General features: G+C 36.2%; 1 long non-coding RNA gene across 1 annotated transcript in view; it reads left to right on the top strand.

Annotated features, from left to right (window-relative positions):
- LOC137242608 (uncharacterized) overlaps positions 1–19,676 on the top strand; it is a 201,050-nt gene extending 181,374 nt beyond the window's left edge. Inside the window, exon 3 of the long non-coding RNA XR_010950304.1 lies at positions 19,240–19,676. This is a non-coding gene — a long non-coding RNA (uncharacterized lncRNA). The remainder of the gene's footprint in view (positions 1–19,239) is intronic.
- Positions 19,677–20,850: the final 1,174 nt, after the last annotated feature.

Raw genomic sequence — 20,850 nt, 5'->3', positions numbered from 1 at the left:
ACTATTTAGAATAGCGCGCTTTTTTTGCATTTTATGAAAAGTTCATACACTAATGAGGTTCGTGTAGCTTTTATATACGGCATAGTATATAGTATTAAAAATTACATATTGTAACGAATTTACTAGCAGATCCTCTTATTTGCAACCCTCTGCTAAGTTCAAATAACTAAACTGTTGAATAAATAACTCCAATATTTAATAATGCAAAATTGCCTCACAATTTCTTCACAATAACACTCAAACTTTGCAACGAATAGCTTGCTTAATAACCAAACTGATTGATAGCTCAAATGAAACTCACTCTTCGCCTCTACTGTCGCGCCTTTTATACCTTTTAATTTCTCATTGCATACTTCCAGGCTTTTCCATTCCAGAACTTACTAGTTAGTTTCAGCTAAAAATCGCCAGCCACAACTACGTTTATAACTTCTCATTTGTGTAATACTTGCACAAATTATTGCCCTCTCTTGTGAGCAATTCAGATAAGATATATGCATGTGTTTGTGCATTGGTTCTCCGCTGCTCGTATACGTAAATGGTACATATGAGTAGACGCAATTATTGTTTCGTTTATGTAGATACATAATGATTGATCTATGGATGTACATGATATCACTGTTTCGCATCGGCTTAGAGATAGTAGCACCCCTTAGTTTTGCTAATATTCGTAACAATATGTATATGCTGAAAAAAAAGAAATTCCCGATTTTACTAACATAAAGTCTGATTTGTATAGTTTTATGAATTTACAGTGCTTTCTATGATAGCATCTTGACGTCCACTTGTTAGTTGTTCTTGTAAAATAGTGGAGCTAAAATATGTCTCGGCAGATAATTGGAGTATGAACGAAGTCGGTGTGTCTTTGATGGTGATGTCCTGCCTTGCACATACCAGCTTCATTCCGAAACGTCCACTCCTTGGTGCTTTCACCTTCCTCCTAATAGTTGTCGAAGCCTTCTCGTGGTAATACATATTAAGGCTTAGGCGACGTAATCTAGGGGCGACTTTTTTCTTCCCTACTATAACCTGATTTCCCTTCTTATTCCAACTCCCATCGGCACTCCATTTATTCAAACTTATTAAGTTTCTGATAGAGCTGCAGCTTTTCTTTAAGTCAAGACCCACCATACCAAACGAATATTTATATAATTCATAAGGCGGATCACTAAAGGAAAACTCTATATAACCCGTATTTCCGAGCACTAACCGTGCCCATGAGATGAATAACACTATGATAGTATGTTTTATTACGGTAGCCTCCAGATCAATGGCACCATTTAATTTTAATCAATCCTGCAAGGATATTTGGGGCTATATCCCAGCTGATATAATTGCCTCTATACTCATGGGTACATATATCGATTTAAATTTAAGTTCAAATAGCAAAACTGGAGCTGAACAGCCTCAAAATATAATGTCGATTCAGACCTTTGGGCTTGCGCTGAGTGTTCTCGTCTGCCCAGTGGGATCTGATAAGCCTAAGCAAGCTGTGGAGCTTTATCAGCTAAACGGTGCCGCTCGTAAGCGCCCAAAGCTTCTTCTGGCTAGGAGGATCAGGTATGACGAAGCCAGAGAGTTGCGGAAGGGACCACAGGGATCATTGCATAGAGTGGGGCCAACAGTAGGATGGGTATAATTCCACCTGACTCTCCAGTTACGGTCTGATCCCTGAAGGAATTGAGGATTATACATAAGACCAAACCTGGGAGAGTTGACAAGGCAGCAGGATGTGGTTATAAAGTCAGCCGTTCTGTGGACTTACAAAGGCATACACTAGGGAAAACATATGAAACTGGGAAACAAATCAGTTCAGATAAGACGAGATTGAATGCAAAGACAGACCAAATCATTTATACTCCCAGGAACGAGAGTATCAGCCAAACTTATTAAACTTATCAGAGATGATCTACGAACTTTTTATGATATCACCTAAATAAATTAAATTTATCTTTTACACAAAACTGTCGCTTTTGTAAGCTGGAGGATGGAACCCATAGCTCTGGCAAGGCAGACACTCTACCATCTAGGTGGCGTAAGAATGTTAAAGGACGAGTATACGGAGCGGAGGCAGGGAATTTTGGGAGGCAAGAAGGAATTTTTTTTTGCAGAAGCTACAATATGACTAATGCGCTTGTTTACTGGTAGAATAATAACGGGACGGGTAGACTATCTATCTAAATCTTATTTATAAAAATGTCAGCGTTTTTAAAAATTGCGTTAGTTTCATATAGCTTTGTAAAGGTTTATACAAACAAAGATATTGAACTAGGTCGGCCAGGTGAAGCAGGTATTCGATATTTTGTAAAGAGATTCTATATATGACGAAATTTGGGGTGAGAGAGGGAATCGGAGGGGGAGTTGTAGTGGGAGTGGGACTTGGACTGGAAGTGGGAATGGGAGTGTGACATTTATTAGAAGTAGGAATGGGTGTAAGAGTTGGAATGGGGTTGGTAGTGGAAGTGAGAGGCAGGTAAATAGAATAAGGGATGGACAAGAATTATAAGAAACAAGTAAGGAAGGCTAAGTTCGGGTTTAACCGAACATTACATACTCAGCTGAGAGCTGTAGAGACAAAATAAGGGAAAATCATCGTGTAGGAAAATTAACCTAGGGTAACCCTGGAATGTGTTTGATATGTGTATCAGATGGAAGGTATAAAAGCGCGTGGACATTAGTTCTATAGGTGGACGCCTTTTCGATATATCGCCATAAAGGTGGACCAAGGGTGACTCTAGAATTTGCTTGTACGATAAGGGAATCAAATGAAAGGTGATAATGAGTATTTTAAAAGGGAGTGGGCCTTAGTTCTATAGGTAGACGCCGTTTCGAGATATCGCCATAAAGGTGGACCAGGGCTGACCCTAGAATTTGTACGATATGGGTATAAAATGAAAGGGGTTAATGAGTATTTCAAAAGGGAGTGGGCCTTAGTTCTATAGGTGGATGCCTTTTCGAGATATCGCCATAAAGGTGGACCAGGGTGACTCTAGAATGCGTTTGTATAATTAGGGTATCAAACGAAAGGTGTTAATGAGTATTTTAAAAGGGCGTGGGGCTTAGTTCTATAGGTGGAAGGCTTTTCGAGATACCGCCATAAAGGTGGACCAGGGGTTACTCTAGAATGTGTTTGTACGTTATGGGTATCAAATTAAAGGTCTTAATGAGGGTTTTAAAAGGGAGTGGTGGTAGTTGCATATGTGAACGCGTTTTACAGATATATACCAAAATGTGGACCAGGGTGACCCAGAACATCATCTGTTGGATACCGCTAATTTATTTATATATGTAATACCACGAACAGTATTCCTGCCAAGATTTCAAGGGTTTTTTATTTCGCCCTGCATAACTTTTTCATTGTCGTCTACTTAATATGGCAGGCGTCACATCCATTTTATAAAATTTTTTCCTAAAGTTATATTTTGCGTCAATAAACCAATCCAATTACCATGTTTCATCCCTTTTTTCGTATTTGATATAGAATCATGGCTTTTTTTTCATTTTTCGTAATTTTCGATATCGAAAAAGTGCGCGTGGTCATAATCGGATTTCGGCCATTTTTTACACCAAGATAAAGTGAGTCCAGATAAGTACGTGAACTGAGTTTAATATAGATATATCGATTTTTGCTCAAGTTATCGTGTTAACGGCCGAGCGGAAGGACAGACGGTCGACTGTGTATAAAAACTGGGCGTGGCTTCAACCGATTTCGCCCTTTTTCACAAAAATAAGTCATCGTCCTAGGATCTAAGCGCTTACCAAGTTTCACAAGGATTGGTCAATTTTTGTTCGACTTATGGCATTAAAAGTATCCTAGACAAATTAAATGAAAAAGGGCGGAGCCAGGCCCATTTTGAAATTTTCTTTTATTTTTGTATTTTGTTGCACCATATCATTACTGGAGTTGAATGCTGACATAATTTACTTATATACTGTAACCATATTAAATTTTTTGTTAAAATTTTACTTTAAAAAAATTTTTTTTTTAAAGTGGGCGTGGTCGTTCTCCGATTTTGCTAATTTTTATTAAGCGTATATATAGTAATAGTAGTAACGTTGCTGCCAAATTTCATCATGATATCTTCAACGGCTTCCAAATTACAGCTTGCAAAAGTTTTAAATTACCTTCTTTTAAAAGTGGGCGGTGCCACGCCCATTGTCCAAAAGTTTTCTAATTTTCTATTCTACGTCATGAGTTCAACTAACCTACTAAGTTTTATCGCTTTATCCGCCTTTCGTAATAAATTATCGCACTTTTTCGGTTTTTCGAAATTTTCGATATCGAAAAAGTGGGGGTGGTTATGGTCCGATATCGATCATTTTAAATAGCGGTCTGAGATGAGTGCTGGGGAATCTACATGCCAAATTTCATTAAGATACCTCAAAATTTACTCAAGTTATCGTACTAACGGACAGACCGACGGACGGACGGACATGGCTCAATCAAATTTTTTTTTCGATACTGATGATTTTTATATATAGAAGTCTATATCTATCTCGATTCCTTTATATCCATACAACTAACCGTTATCCAATCTGTGAGCTCTGCTCAACTGAGAATAAAAATGGAAGTTAGAGTAGAAGAGAATATGATAGATAGTGAAGAAGGGAAGCGATGCTAAATTTTTCAATGTAGAAAAACCAGTTTTCGGGCAGAACAAAAAGCCTGCGTGGTATTTTAGTGTAGTAATAAAAAAAAAAAAAAAAAAACATATGTTAATTTAAATTTTTTAACAAATTGGTGCCTTTTTAAGCTATTGCATAGATTTTATCGCGGGCTTGGCGACTAAATCAAAAACAACCGTAACGGATATTTGTCAAAAAAGGTTCGAAAAGGTTCGAAAAAGGTTCGGTGTTAGCAAATACATAAAATTGAATCTCTATCATAAAGTTAAAGTGAAAGTTAAAGTGAAAGTTAAAGTTAAAGTTAAAGTTAAAGTTAAAGTTAAAGCTAAAGTTAAAGTTAAAGTTAAAGTTAAAGTTAAAGTTAAAGATAAAGTTAAAGTTAAAGATAAAGTTAAAGTTAAAGTTAAAATTAAAGTTAGAGTTAAAGTTAAAGTTAAAAATAAAGTTAAAGTTAAAGTTTTAGACAAAACTTGAATTAATATCAAAGAAAACAAAATGTTGCATAAATATTATAATTGCATAAGTTGATAATATGTAATAGCTTTACCGCGGCAGTCCCCGAACGCCACACGTCCTTTTTTTGTTGTATAATCAAAAATCGTGTTTTTTAGGAATTTTAAAAATATTTTTATTTGCCTTCAAATATTATAGTTTATTAAATATTGATGAGCTCAAGGCAGTTTAAAAAATTTAAACAGTTTAAATGCTTGTACTTCTAATTTTACTTGGTCGATATTTCGATCTCATTCTGAGATCATCTTCAGAAACTGTGGACAAAAACAACAATTAGTTAACATGTAAACAATTTTTCACCCTAAACATAATACCACTTACACAATTGAATATGTTTTACCGACTAAGATGTACGAAAAAAGAAAGCGTAGAAGTCAAATAAATATTAAAATATAAACAATTTAAAACACCGTAAGTATAAACAAAAATCTGTAAAAACAACAATACATAGAATGACGAACCAAAAGACATAATCGTTTGCATTAGCATACAGATGTACATAATTACATATATATTGGTCATCCCACTGCATTTGTTGTGTTGAGCTGCAGTTCTAATTAAAACAGTGATGCTGTCTTAAAACTAAGTCCCGGTAAACGCGCGGCAGCTGATCAGTGCCTATTTTATAATTCATTTTCGTGTCATTAGGGGTGTTCGTAATGTGCAGCATTTCTAAAGTATATCTTTTGCCGTAATTTTTCTTCTCGTGTAAAATGGATACATTATCGAAATCGGGATAATGCCCGGTATCCTTGCAATGTGATGACAATGCCGTCTTATTGTCCAAAAACTGCTTCTTAATTTCACATTTGACTTGTGAGGGGAAATCCTTGTCTTGAGTTTAATTTTTGTTGTCCCCACATATACCTTATCGCATAAGTGGGACCCGTCACCATTACACGGAATCCTGTAAACTACATCAGGCTTCTCTTGTTTGGGAATTCTATCCTTTGTATTGCTGTAGAGTTTTCTTAAATTTTATTCTTTCCGATATTCCTTGAACATGAACTAGTGATTTATATATTTTTCCCTCTCCTTTGGCTATGTTGGTTGTCTCCTTAATGTTGGTAAAGTATGTTCGAAGTAATTGATTTACGGTTGTCATAAGGAAATCATTCTTTCTCAAGCTTACTTTTATCTCGTCAATATTCTTTTCGTGAAAAATCGTGTCGCTAATCGAGAAAACTCTTCTCTGTTTATTAGGAATTTTATTTTATGGGAAATTTATCCAAAAATTTAGCTATCTACTAAAAATAAAATAAAATCCGAAATACATTAATTTGATTAAGATAATAAAAGTACCCAAATATTTATGCATATAAAAGAAGATGTAGAAAGAATTTTTAGTCGCTTTTGACATATTAAATATTTACGAGTATCATAAATTCGACTGTTGTAGCAATTTATGTGAAGTTGCCTTCAAATAAAAGGGAATGTAGTAATGTATGTGTTCGTATTCATGTTGGCATAGACATAAGTCCACATGTGATCATCATTTTAATGCCAACATGTTAAAAACAACCGCAAACACCAACTGGTTTTGGCAATTGCAGCTAAAGGGTTAAACCAAATCTATTAAGTACACAGCAAACAATCCCCACCAAGGGCGTATGTTTATACGTATGTTCATGTGAGTTTATTTTTACTTACATACCCTACAGGGAAATCGGTACTTTTGAGTAAGAGGGCTTCTATCGGTATTCTAATGTAGATATGTACATATGTATACACAAATTTATGCAATATTTGTGTATATTCAACGTGCACAAATAAATATATCAGTATGTGCAAAGTATTAGTATCAAAAAGCATCAGCTATTTAAACATTTATGGCTAAAACAACAAATATTTTGCGTTTATCTACAATAGCTGATGTATTTTAGCAGATGCTATCAAGGTCAAATTATCGAAGGTTAATAAATTAATTCAAATGTCTTATAACAGAGGATAGGATTTGGTGACGTGTAATAGTGTCAATGGAACTAGCATCAATTGACATTTATAAGCTTTTAAAAGAGAACTAATGTCAATGACATTAATTCCAAATCGGAAAGAGAATTAATGTGAGAATCATGTTCGATTCAATGTCATTGACATTAATTCTCTTTGCAACAACAATAACAATATCAGAAAACCTTTTTCTCGCCATTGACATTAACTCTCTTTGCAAAAGTGTTAAGTCGGCCAAATTTACATCTTTTTATTCGCTTTGATCTCCACAAAAGGCGCCGCAGGCGAAAATTTGGAAAAAATTCATAATATTTTTATACTCAGCTGAGCAGAGCTGTATCTTAATGAAATTTTGTATGTAAGTTCCTGGGCACTCATCTCAGATCGCTATTTAAAATGAACGAAATCGGACGCCCACTTCTTCGATGTCGAAAATTTCGAAAAACCGAAAATGTGCGATGCAATCAAACTTGGTAGGTGGGTTGGCTTTATGACGCAAAATTGAAAATTAGTAAAATTTTGGACAATGGGCGTGGCACCGCCCACTTTTAAAAGAAGGTAATTTAAAAGGTTTGCAAGCTGTAATTTGGCAGTCGTTGAAGATATCATGATGAAATTTGGCAGGAACGTTACTTCTATTACTATATGTATTCTAAATAAAAATTAGCAAATCCAATGACGAATACGCCCACTTAAAAAAAAATTTTTAGGAGTAAAATTTTATCAAAAAATTGAATATCTTTTCAGTATATTAGTAAATTATGTCAACATTCAACTCCAGTAATGATATGGTGCAACAAAATACAAAAATAAATGAAATTTCAAAGTGGGCGTGGCTCCACCCTTTTTCATTTAATTTGTCTAGAATACTTTTAATGCCATAAGTCGATCAAAAATTTACCAATCCTTATGAAATTTGGTAAAGGCATAGCGTCTATGACGATAACAGTTTTCCGTGAAAATGGGCGAAATCGGTAGAAGCCACGCCCATTTTTTATACACAGTCGACCTTCTGTCCTTCCGCTCGGCCGATAACACGATAACTTGTGCAAAAATCGATAAACCTTTATTAAATTTAGTTCACGTACTTATCTGAACTCCCTTTATCTTGGTATTAAAAATAAGTGAAATCCGACTACAACCACGCCCAATTTTTCTGTATCGAAAATTTCGAAAAATGAAAAAAATGCCATAATTCTATACCAAATACGAAAAAAGGGATGAAACATGATGATTGGATACGTTTTTGGACGCAAAATATAACTTTAGAAAATACTTTGTAAAATGGGTGTGACACCTACCATATTAAGTAGAAGAAAATGAAAAAGTTCTGCAGGGCGAAATCAAAGCCCTTGGAATCATGGCAGGGATACTTTTCGTAGTATTGCATATATAAATAAATTAGCGGTACACGGCAGATGATGTTCTGGTCACCCTGGTCCACATTTTTGTCAATATCTCGAAAACGCCTTCTAATTTGATACCCATATCGTACAAACACATTCTAGAGTCACCCCTGATCCACATTTATGGCGATATCTTGAAAAGGCGTCCACCTATAGAACTATAATCTTTAATACCTTCCATTTTATACCCATGTCATACAAACACATTCCACAGTTACCCTAGGTTCATTTTCCTACATGGTGATTTTCCCTTATTTTTTCTCCAAAGCTCTCAGCTGAGTATGTAATGTTCGGTTAGATCCGAACTTAGCCTTCCTTACTTTTTTTTATTATATATAATGTCATATATTAAAGCTTCTTCAAGTGCTTTCGTTATAGAATAGAAATCTTAAACTAAGGGGGAGGGGAAAAACCTTGTCCGGCATGGATAGAGGGAAGGCGCTGGAGGGATATACAATAAATACATTTATAAATTACAGTCGCTAAATAAGTATTAAATAAATGTAATAACTCCGCACAGCATTAACCGATTTGGTTGGTTGGTTGTTTGCTGCACTACCCAGACAGCGAGGTCAGGCCCAGGCAGGGCTTTAAGCTCCATTTTGATGCGTTTTCTCCTGAATCCAATTAGTTATCATGGACTTATGTTAAATTACTGTAGAATGAGCTTGATTTTGGTCGAACCATTTCGTTAATTCGCAATAACCGTTGATATCATTTATGGAGTTTTTTGACACGTCTCTTAGATCGGACAGCACGAAATGGCCAATGTTCTATAATCTAGGCTTTTATCCTAAGTATTTCTTTTCTATACAATTTATGTAAATCCTCTGTTTTTTGTTGGTTGTACTCTGGCAAAATTTTGGTGATCCTACATGAGTCCGCAGAATGCAAATTTTGAATGGCGGTTTTCTTGAGATATGTAAGAACGCCAATTTTTTCTTGAAGTAAGCGGTCAATTTACCACACCTGCCTCAGTGATATCTAGCGATGCACCGGCCTTCGCCAGTTTATTCGCAAGTTCATTCGCTTACTCATTGCTGTCTATATTCCTGCGACCTGGTACGCCTGTATGTAATGCTAAGTTTGCTGCATTGCGCAGCACACAAAAAAAATTTCCAAAAAATGAAATAGGCCTTTCCTAAAGTAAAATTTTCTCCTGATTCCGAATATGACTTCTATTTTCCTGCGGAAGATCTAGTTCCGTGATATCGGCGAAAATATGAAAATTCCCATTTTTGCAGAACACTACTTCATATAGGTAGGGCAAAAATTTGTAGTTTTAATTTTTTCGTTTTAAACTGTTGAATTATACGTTATACTAATTCCCGTAAACATTTATTGACGTCACCTTCTTTCAGTATCCTCAGTAGCTTGGCCACTATGCCAAAAAACGTTGAAAAAATTTTGAGAAAAAAAAAGAAATTTTTTACAAAATTTAGATTTAACCACTTTAAAATCGGAAAAATTCTACGGACGAAAAAAAGTTAGCCTTCCTATGTTGTAGGTAATTTAACTACGATTATTTTAAGCATACCAGTACAACCATCGCACGTGCTGTTGAGACTATAGCCCCGTTAATTTGCAAGCGTCTATCCTAAAATTTTAGTATTATTTTGATAAAATTGGCAAGACATTTCATTTGGTCACTTTACCTTAGGGTCTAATAAATTTAAAAAGACATGAAGTATTTAGTTGTCACTACTGTTTGTTGTAAATTTTGTTTTGGAAATTTTAGTGCAAATTAATACATACTATATCGGTAGATGTATTTACGAAATGGCTTGGTGCAAAAGAGATTTTAAATGTAAAAATAATCCGGTTGATTTTTGCTTTATTTGCGGACATTGTATTTTCGGAAACTCAGCTCGGAAAATAACTAATTCTGTCAAAAATGCATACTTTCATTATTTCGGTTTCCGTGTAAAAAATCTCGATAAATCTTGGACACCTCATTTTATTTGCGCCTCCTGTAGATTAATTTTAATGAGATGGGCAGCGGTTAAAGGTCATAACATGAAGTTGGGTGTTCCAATGATGTGGACTGAATCCTTTAACCAGGACCAATGCTATTTTTGCGTGATAGACCTTAAAGGTAAAACGAGAAAAAAGAGGAAATTAATAAGTTATCCAAATGTGGCATCAGCTAAAAAACCAAAACTACGTGTCCATACCTTACCCATACTTAGGCCGCCTATAAGTTTTGAAGCCTCAAGCAAAAGTGACTCCGAATCAGATAATTCAGACATTGAACAAAAAGGAGAGGTCCCATATCGAGTCTCACAAGCTGAACTTAATGACTTGGCCAGAGATTTGAAATTATCGAAATTTGATAGTGAAGTTCTAGGATCCCGTTTGCAGCAATGGGGCAGCCTGGGCCCTTCAAGTACTTCCAAATTTCGAAATAGACACAAGACTTTCTCTCCTTTTTTTACTAAAAGTGAAAATATTTGCTACTGCAATGATGTTCAAGGATTATTAGAAAATAAAGTGGATGATTGGCGCTTGTTTATAGACAGCTCAAAGCATAGTTTTAAAGCAGCATTACTCCATAAAGGAAATTCGTTACCGTAAATACCAGTGGCACATTCTGAGAATACTAAAGAGACTTATTTAAGCATATCCAATTTACTTGGGCTCATTCAATATAAACAATTTAATTGGAAAATTTGTGCGGACTTAAAGGTAAGCAGTTTCGGTGGTACAATTTAAAATAAATAGTATATGAAATACATCCCAGGTTGTAACTATAATTCTCGGACTTCAAGGAGGTTTCACTTAATATTGCTGTTTTCTCTGTCTTTGGGACAGCCGTGCTAGAGAAACCCATTATATTCAGGAAAACTGGCCATCAAGAGATGAGTACGAACCAGGTGCCTTCAATACCGCAAACCCGCCTTTAGTAAATCCCGAACGAGTTATTTTGCCAGCACTTCACATCAAATTAGGATTAATGAAAAATTTTGTAAAGGCTTTAAACAAGGATGCGCCATCCTTCCAGTACCAAACGAAATTTTTCCCTAAAATAACTCTAGCCAAATTAAAAGAAGGTATATTTGTTGGTCCGCAAATTAGAAAGTTGCTGAAAGACGAAAATTTTGCGAATCTTTTATCATCGGTAGAAACAGCGGCTTGGGACAAGTCGTTAGTGGATTTCTTGGCAACAACAAATATCCCAACTATAGAGAGATGGTCGAAGCCTTGTTGAAAAACTACAGTGCTATGAAATGCAACATGTCCCTCAAAATGCATTTTTTGCATTCATATTTGGATAATTTTCCCGCAAACCTAGGTGCTGACAGTGATGAACAGGGTGAAAGGTTTCATCAAGACCTCATGATTTTTGAAAAGCGTTACCAAGGTTTTTGGAATGAAGAAATGCCGGGAGATTATTGCTGGACAATAATACGGGGACAAACCCAGAGAATTATAAACGGGTAGTTAAAAGTACCCACGTCCCTCACTATTGACCACCACGGTAAAATCGCTCAATTTGACTTTTTTTAGATGTAGATATGTATGAATTTAATGTTGTTGTCGTTGTTGTTTTTTACTGAATTGCTGAGTTATACTCAACGTGCAAACATATGTCTATAATAAAACCTTATAAAAAGTAAAAACGTAGTTTGAATAAAAATTGTCTCTATAAAAAATTGTAGGATAGACGCTTGCAAGTTAACGGGGATATAGTCTCAACGGCACGTCTGATTGTTGTACTGGTAAGCTTAAAATTTTTGTAGTTAAATTACCTACAATATAGGAGGGCTAACTTTTTTTCGTCAATAGAATTTTTCCGATTTTAAAGTGGTTAAATCTGAAATTTTGTAAAAAATTTCGTTTTTTTTTCAACATTTTTTGAACGTTTTTTGGCATAGTGGCCAAACTACTGAAGATACTTAGGGAGGTGAAGGCAAGCAATTTTTATGAGAATTAGTATAATGCACAATTCAACGATTAAAACGGAAAAATGAAAAATACAAATTTTTGCCGTACCTATATGAAGTAGTGTTCTGCAAAAATGGGAACTTTCACATTTTCCCCGATATCTCGGAAAGAAGATCTGCCACAGGAAAATGGAAGTCATATTCGGAATCAGGAGAAAATTTCACTTTAGGAAAGGCCTATTTTATTCTTGGAGACTAAAGTTGTTCAAAATTTGTTGAGTAGTGTTATCGACGGCCTTGAAAAATGTAAGTGGCGAATGAGCGCTGCTTGGCTATCAGATAATAAGCATACCTCTCTACCTTTTACAAAATTCTCCAGTAGGAGGCAACAGACCGACTTGAAAAGGGTTGCACTCACTTTGAAGCTTAGCTGTGTCGGATGACTATTTTCAATTTATCTGCTTTTGTTTTGCCTACAAAAAGGAAAAGAAAATAATTAGTTGATTCATTTCTAATATAACCAAGTTCAAGAAAGCAGCTTTGAGTTTGTTCGCTGTGAACCAAACGTTCAAGCATGCAGCCAGTGAGAGCATTCCATAATATCACATTGTTGAATGAGATCAAATGATGAAAAAACAACACTCGGAGGCATGGGAATTCTGAAACAATCCGTCATTCATTTATTAAATCCTGTTCTATTTACTAAAGGCCATTCAGCTTATTTCGTCCCATGTAATCTGATATAGATCAAACTTTTGTTGAATCTAAGAGTAGAAGTCTAGAACAGTGGTCGACTGCCAATACGCATCCAAAAATATGGGGACAGGTGTAAAACGAGGCGTCTTGACCTCAGTATTATTAATCCGAAGGCGGTAAAGATAAATTTTTTACTTTCCCCGGAGATATTTTCAGTTGAAGATGGCAATTTTCATGTGGTTGTTTTAATGTTGTTATTATACACAGGAAACAAAATGTGTTCAAAGGGATTTTGCGCGGCCTTAATTTTGATCCCAAGTCATTGGTGGACTGGCCAGGGTAATTTTTTATAAGCGCGTCCGGGGTTCCCACCCCTTTTTCGGAGGGGATCCGATGTAATTTTCAGTTTTTCGTTAATATACAATTATTTTGTGCCTTCGGATTATTGAGATCGAGATGCGCCTTTTAACACCTCTCCCGTCATGACGAATGCATTTCGATTGCCGCAATGCAAAATCTACTAACGCATCCATTCATATTTGTACAATGAATCTAGCAGAGTTTAACACAAATTTTAAAAGTTGAAGCTAACAACATACAACAACAAAATACAAGCATAGCTTGGCTGAAGGCATGAAAAAACCGATGTCGCTTATGCTAAATTGCAACAAAACAAGTAAGAAATGGACTGTCTTCGGCTGTGCCATACGTAAGCATTTGGTGAAATTTTAAGCTTCTAGCTGTTAAAATTAAATTGCGAAAAGTATCTTATCTGAACAATTGGTTATATGGGATTTACACTATATATACGACCGATCTATAAAAATTTTTCAGCCAAGAATGAATGCTCTATACCTAAGAATTCGGTGAAATTCGAAGCTTCTAACTGTTAAAATGGCGCAGAAATTACGAAAAGCTTCCTATCCGATCAAATGGTTGTGGCGGATATATGCTATATATACGGCCGATCTCATCCATTTTTCAGACAACAATATATGCAATATCCGAAACAATATGGCGAACTTGGAAGCTTCAAGCTGATAAATTGAGGGAGATATGACAAAAATCCTCTTTTTTGAAAAATCGTTTGTATGGGGGATATATGCTATAGTGGTCCGATCCGGCCGTTTTGGACAAATGTCTAATCAGGCACCTAAATACACCCGCTCACCAAATTTTATCAATATATCTCAAATATGGAGGGACTAGTTTGCGTTGGAATAGACCTGGCGAAATCAACTCAGCTCGTCATTCTGATCATTTCGGTATACTTATTTTGGGTCTATCTCTTCTCTTTTGAGGACTTACAATTTTGAGATTCGTGACAAACATAATACATATAACATTTAATTTTCATGAAAGGTATAAAAATGGATTTGTCACAACGCTTGCTAAAATATGCTGAACCAGTACCTACTTACTTACATATACAGTGTACAATATACACATGCAGTCAAACTACTTTTTCTTCCCTTCAATGCTCCACAAGATCGCTGACGCACTCCTTGCAAATGACAAGTGTGGTTAGTTGGCTTACAAGTCTATTTAACAAACACACACTAGTTCATACATACATACGAATCTACGTACATATACAATTTCACTATTTCCTGTAAAATGTTTCCGTTCTTCCGTTGTAAAAGTAGGAAAGCTAAAGTGATATGGTTGGGTGTAGAAAAAAAAGAGGCGGCAGCATCAGAGACTTGTAGCTGTCACTCATTTATGATTGACATAAACATTTTTTTAATTTTTTTTTCAGAACCGTAGAATTTATATTATAGTTTGTCAAATGAATGTGGCGGCCACCGTGGTGTGATGGTAGCGTGCTCCGCCTACCACACCGTATGCCCTGGGTTCACACCCCGGGCAAAGCAACATCAAAATTTTAGAAATAAGGTTTTTCAATTAGAAGAAAATTTTTCTAAGTGGGGTCGCCCCTCGGCAGTGTGGCAAGCGGTCCGGGTGTATTTCTGCCATGAAAAGCTCTCAGTGAAAACTCACCTGCCTTGCAGATGCCGTTCGGGGTCGGCTTAAAACATGTTGGTCCCGTCCGGCCAATTTGTAGGGAAAATCAAGAGGAGGACGACGCAAATTGGAAGAGAAGCTCGGCCTTAGATCTCTTCGGAGGTTATCGCGCTTTACATTTATTTTTTATTTTAAATGAATATGTCAGGAGTGTACTTACTCTTCTTTGCCATACGCCAACATACAAACATATGTGCAAATGTATGTATTGAAATTGTTCGTTAGTGCATTTTGCATATTTAGACTATCCCTTCGTCTATCTCCCTTTCATTTGCTAGCAAGTATACTGGGTAGCGTAATCAGTCAGTCAAATTCAATTACACCCAAAGAGTTGGTATATCTCTTAAAAACTGTCCGTTCTGAGATTCAATTTTTATTGCAAGCAAATTGTTGTTGTGCAGTCACTTATATATAGGCATTCAAAATCAGAGCAAACTAAATATCATCGCTCATTGATATACCCAGTTGCGAGCATATTCGTTCAAGTTTTGTGTCAAGATACGAAAGTCTGCTATTGGCTAGATCTTAAAGATAAAGCAAATATTGGAGAAGACTTCCCGAAAAGTACATACAATTTCGTCAAATTACATGGAATAAGACCAAAAGTACCGTCAACATTGCAAACAACTACTCTCATCCATCTGAGATCTTAGAAAAGATAACTTCTTTTCGTGTTATATTTCAACCTATTGGACGATAACTCCTGCGATAAACGAAATTAATGTTATTATGCAGGGAAAGTTCTCTGTTGCTGCTGTTGTTACCGAAAACATACGTCTGTCCTTTGCAGGACATATTAGTTATTTGCCTCACTGATGCGGGCATGATTTTAACCTATCGATCTTTCAGGTTTGTGGATTATAGTCACTTCATTTGACGGGCTTGTCTTGCCACGGTGAATTTCTAAGCCACCTAACTCGCTGATGCTGGGAATATTTCTTCAAACTTTTATGAATCTAATGGAAATAGTGTTGTCTTCAATATACAATTGGGTTAGAAATTAAGGTAGACAGTCAGGTTGGTGTAGAAATGCGGGAGCTAGTCTCTTTCACAAAAATTTAGGCCAAGTGGATTAAAAGATTCAGAGAATTACCGGGGTAGGTACGTTTGTCGTATGAAGCAACTAAACCCTAAGAGTCTGAAGTTCAAAAAATTAAGAAAATGCTTCCGAAGCATTTGGGGTAGAACGATTTTCATCTTCGTCTTCTCCCTCAAGGTTTTGGGGAGCATGGTTGTTAAGATGGTGCTTTGCCGAATATTTACCGGTGAGTTTCGGAAACTAGCATGATTTAGTTACCAGGCCAACTATATCCGAAGCGATTTGATTTGACCATGTTTAACCTTCTAGGTCTGTAGAGTTTAGTCGCCTCTCACGACTGGCTGTATACCGTGGGAATATTCTAAGTCCACTAACTCATTGGGTGTAAGCCCGACTAATATCAAAACGTTCGGAACTGGCATACCGGATTCAATTCAGCAAAGTGCTTTAGACCTGGGCTTTAGCGCAAAAGAAAATGTTTGAATAAATATTTCTCTACACACTCAAATCCCTCCATTGTAATATTTATAAGCAGAAATATTAGCTTTCTACTGTGCATTACATCGGTTGGTTTTCAGGCTTAAGATAGGACCATATTTTTATTTTCAAACTGCCTGGACGCACAAAAAGCCTAGAACACACGTAGAAGATTTAAAGCCGCAAATCTTGCGACGAGATCGCCAAACAGCAGCTCTAGATTAGTACCTCGTTACAGATCCCATGAAAGCATACAAAGAGTTTGATGAACTGACCAGATGAAACACGATCGCCACACCTTCCAGATAAGATCTGCCTGGGTGCTCATGTGGTCTTTTTAATTTTCGTGAGGGTACAAACACTATAAATAGGACACATTTTCCCTATTCCCTAGCAATTTCCCAGCGAGAAATCAAATGTAAGTCGGATATATCGGCTCTAATGAAGGTTCTCGCTGGTCATTGTTTGGTAGACACTCACACTGCTAAAATGGGCACTTCATGATTCGATTAATGTTGCAAATGCAGATGTATTGATGAGAAAGAAAGCGTGTTGCATCAACTAATACATCTTCCAGCACTAAACTGTTTTACAATGATCTCACGGAGTTATCCCAACTCGAAATAATGGAAATAGCGAAATTTATTAAATCACTCATCTTCGGAAGTAATTTTATTCACAAGGGATGGAACCCCTCACATTCTGATCTACGGTTGGTTGGCTCCAGCATCCTGGATCTGCCTAGAAGCTGAGATATGTACGAGACTCTTTGATACACATAAAAGGTGCGCAAGAAAGATATAGCTGGTAATTTTTGCGCTCTAGCATCCATCTGCTCTCTCGAAGTAGAGGGAGCATTTATCGCACTCATGACTGACTTCTTGTCAAAACTGAAGGATTTTTCGCAAGGCCCAGAGCTACAGCTTGTACGAGTGCGCTGACTCAGGAAAGACATTCAAAAAAAAAAAAAAAAGGAAACGCAGAACCAAAAGACGTGAGCAAGTTTGGAGGCTGATGTTCCAAAATTCTTCAGGAAATTTCGTTGGAGAACGGAAGGTTTCCAAACAGCAGCGAACTCAACCAGTAATAAAATAGGCAAATAAGTGGTGCAATTATATCACGCTGCATTGCTCGAAGGAGGGGAACGACGGCTCAGTGAAATGTGAGATGGGACACACCCGAGAGGGTGTTCTTTCTCTCCTGCTTTAGGTCGTGGTGATGAACGACCTGCGCCGGGACCTTGAGAATAGGGGCTGCCAAGTTGTGGCTTATGCCGATGATGGGGGAATCTTTGTCAAGTGTTGGCTTTTGAATACCCTGTGAGTTACCTGGGTGCAGTGAGTGAATATGCAGATTAGCTGTGACTCTTTATAAAAGGGAGCTTGTCTAGCTTACACCGAAGTACTGGATTCCTGAATTTAGACAACCGTCTATTATAGCAGTACTGCTAGTGCTGTATGACAGAACTGAGTATCACGAGGTTCGCCATAATATACTGGACTTCCTAAGCTGTGTTTGCTTTAGAGAAGACAAGGGGTAAATATTTCGGGCGAGATGTAATCAACTCTCTGGATGATATTTCCAAGATCAATGTTTGCCTTATTCGTTGCTTTATCGTTGCAACGAAGCAATTCGCTATATACAACGGACCCGCATAAAAGGGTCAAAGAAAGCTATTCCCAAACTTGACAGCTACCACATAACCTAACTTTACCTATCCCTCAATAATCGCGTGAAAATATAGACTGTCCATTGTGAATTCATTTGGCGGCCACCGTGGTGTGATGGTAGCGTGCTCCGCCTACCACACCGTAAGCCCTGGGTTCACACCCGGGCGAAGCAACATCAAAATTTTAGAAATAAGGTTTTTCAATTAGAAGAAAATTTCTCTAAGCGGGGTCGCCCCTCGGCAGTGTTTGGCAAGCCCTCCGGGTGTATTTCTGCCATGAAAAGCTCTCAGTGGAAACTCATCTGCTTTGCAGATGTCGTTCGGAGTCAGCATAAAACATGTAAGGGACCTCCAGCCAATTTATAGGAAAATCAAGAGGAACATGACGCGAATTGGAAGAGAAGCTCGGCCTTAGATCTTTTCGGAGGTTATCGCGCCTTACATTTATTTTTATTTTTCATTGTGAATTCAGACTTGTGAAATATCTTTCATTCCCTCTATTGGCACAACTACCGCTCAAATATGTTTACAGGGAGAGTTGTTGTCTTGAACGTACAGAAATTGGAAGAAGGCTTGTTTTTTTTGCTCGCGATTGAATTACTATGAATTGCCAATTTGGGTTTCCCAGAATTTTGTCCTTTAAATAAGTAAGTAATGGAAGGGAGATTTAAAAGGTGATAGGTCACTATTGTTAACGATTTTTTAAACATTTGTCATTTATATGAATTCGCAATTCTTTAGATTATTTCAAATGCCATTTGCGAATTACTGATAGCTTAAGTCATTTCAGCCCCCACATTTGGGCACTTATGAGACATATGCAATTATTTTCTACTAATAATATAATTGTAGATAAGTAATAAGAAATACAATTTCAAATACTTAGCTAGCTTTAGAAAAAAAAAAAATAAAAATAGTTTCAAAATGTTTCTTAAGTAAAACTTTTCTCTATTGCAGATACTCAAAGTTCATCTTGAAGCCGAGGTAAGCTAGACTGTTGATTTCATTATCGCCTGCATCAAAACTTTCCACAGTTGTTTGAAAAAAAAGAAGAAAAAAAAGCTACCTCAATTTCACTATCGCTTTTGATTCGACTTTTAATAAAACTAGTGCTACAATTTATTCAACTTTTACTTAAATTTTTTGTTCGTGTTTCTTTGTTTTTAATTCATCTCATGAGCTTGAGAAAGCATGTACGCATGAGAAGAAGAAGGAAATAAACTCTTAATTGCTAGCAATTGATTCAACTGACATCAAACACTCTGAAATTAGTGCGTTGAGTTTGCAGAAACTTTAATTTATAGATATTTTGTATTAAGTCATGTAGGAGCGTTGGATAGTTCAATCGAAGTATGAAAGATGGAGACGTGAAAAAGTATTTTAGTGCAGCTTTAAATGGCTGATGGGAACGTGGGAAAAGCATACTTCGATAAAGCTTCTGGGTTGTAGCAATATAAACAGATATGAAAGCTTAATATATGAAAGTACTCAAAATAAAACGAGAGATCGCTTAATCCATCAGTATCCGTCCACCCGTTAATAGGATAACTGAACATTGTAAATCTAGCTTTGTGCGCTCACTTATATATTAAGGATATATTTAAAGAGAAATATCATCAACATCAAATGATAGGAAATTTGAAACACTATATACATATGTACATACGCAAATATCGTTTACCATAAAAGAATACCAAACAGTTATTGTCTTAAGACAATGTTGCTACCAGGTTTCATAAAATTTGTCGATTTTGGTTGTAGCTATATAAGTGGGGAGTACACTCATTGTTTTTATACTCAGTTGAGCAGAGCTCACAGAGTATATTAAGTTTGATTGGATAACGGTTGGTTGTACAGGTATAAAGGAATCGAGATAGATATAGACTTCCATATATCAAAATCATCAGGATCGAAAAAAAATTTGATTGAGCCATGTCCGTCCGTCCGTTAACACGATAACTTGAGTAAATTTTAAGGTATCTTTATGAAATTTGGTGTGTAGGTTGATGAGCACTCATCTTAGATCGCTATTTAAAATAAACGATATCGGACTATAACCACACCCACTTTTTCGATATCGAAAATTTCGAAAAACCGAAAAAGTGAAATAATTCATTACCAAACACAGATAAAGCGATGAAATTTGGTAGGTGAGTTGAACTTATGACGCAGAATAGAAAATTAGTAAAATTTTGGACAATGGGCGTCCACTTTTAAAAGAAGGTAATTTAAAAGTTTTGCAAGCTGTAATTTAGCAGTTGTTGAAGATATTATGATGAAATTTGGCAGGAACGTTACTCCTATTACTATATGTACACTTAATAAAAATTAGCAAAATCGGAGAAGGACCACGCCCACTTTAAAAAATTTTTTTTTTTAAGTCAAATTGTAACAAAAAATTTAATATCTTTACAGTATATAAGTAAATTATGTCAACATTCAACTCCAGTAATGATATGGTGCAACAAAATACAAAAATAAAAGAAAATTTCAAAATGGGCGTGGCTCTGCCCTTTTTCATTTAATTTTTCTAGGATACTTTTAATGCCATAAGTCGAACAAAAATTT

The sequence above is a fragment of the Eurosta solidaginis genome, chromosome 2 (genome assembly GCF_040869045.1).
Source record: "Eurosta solidaginis isolate ZX-2024a chromosome 2, ASM4086904v1, whole genome shotgun sequence".
Classification (NCBI taxonomy): Eukaryota; Metazoa; Arthropoda; class Insecta; order Diptera; family Tephritidae; genus Eurosta; species Eurosta solidaginis.
This window is presented reverse-complemented; position numbering and strand designations above follow the sequence as displayed.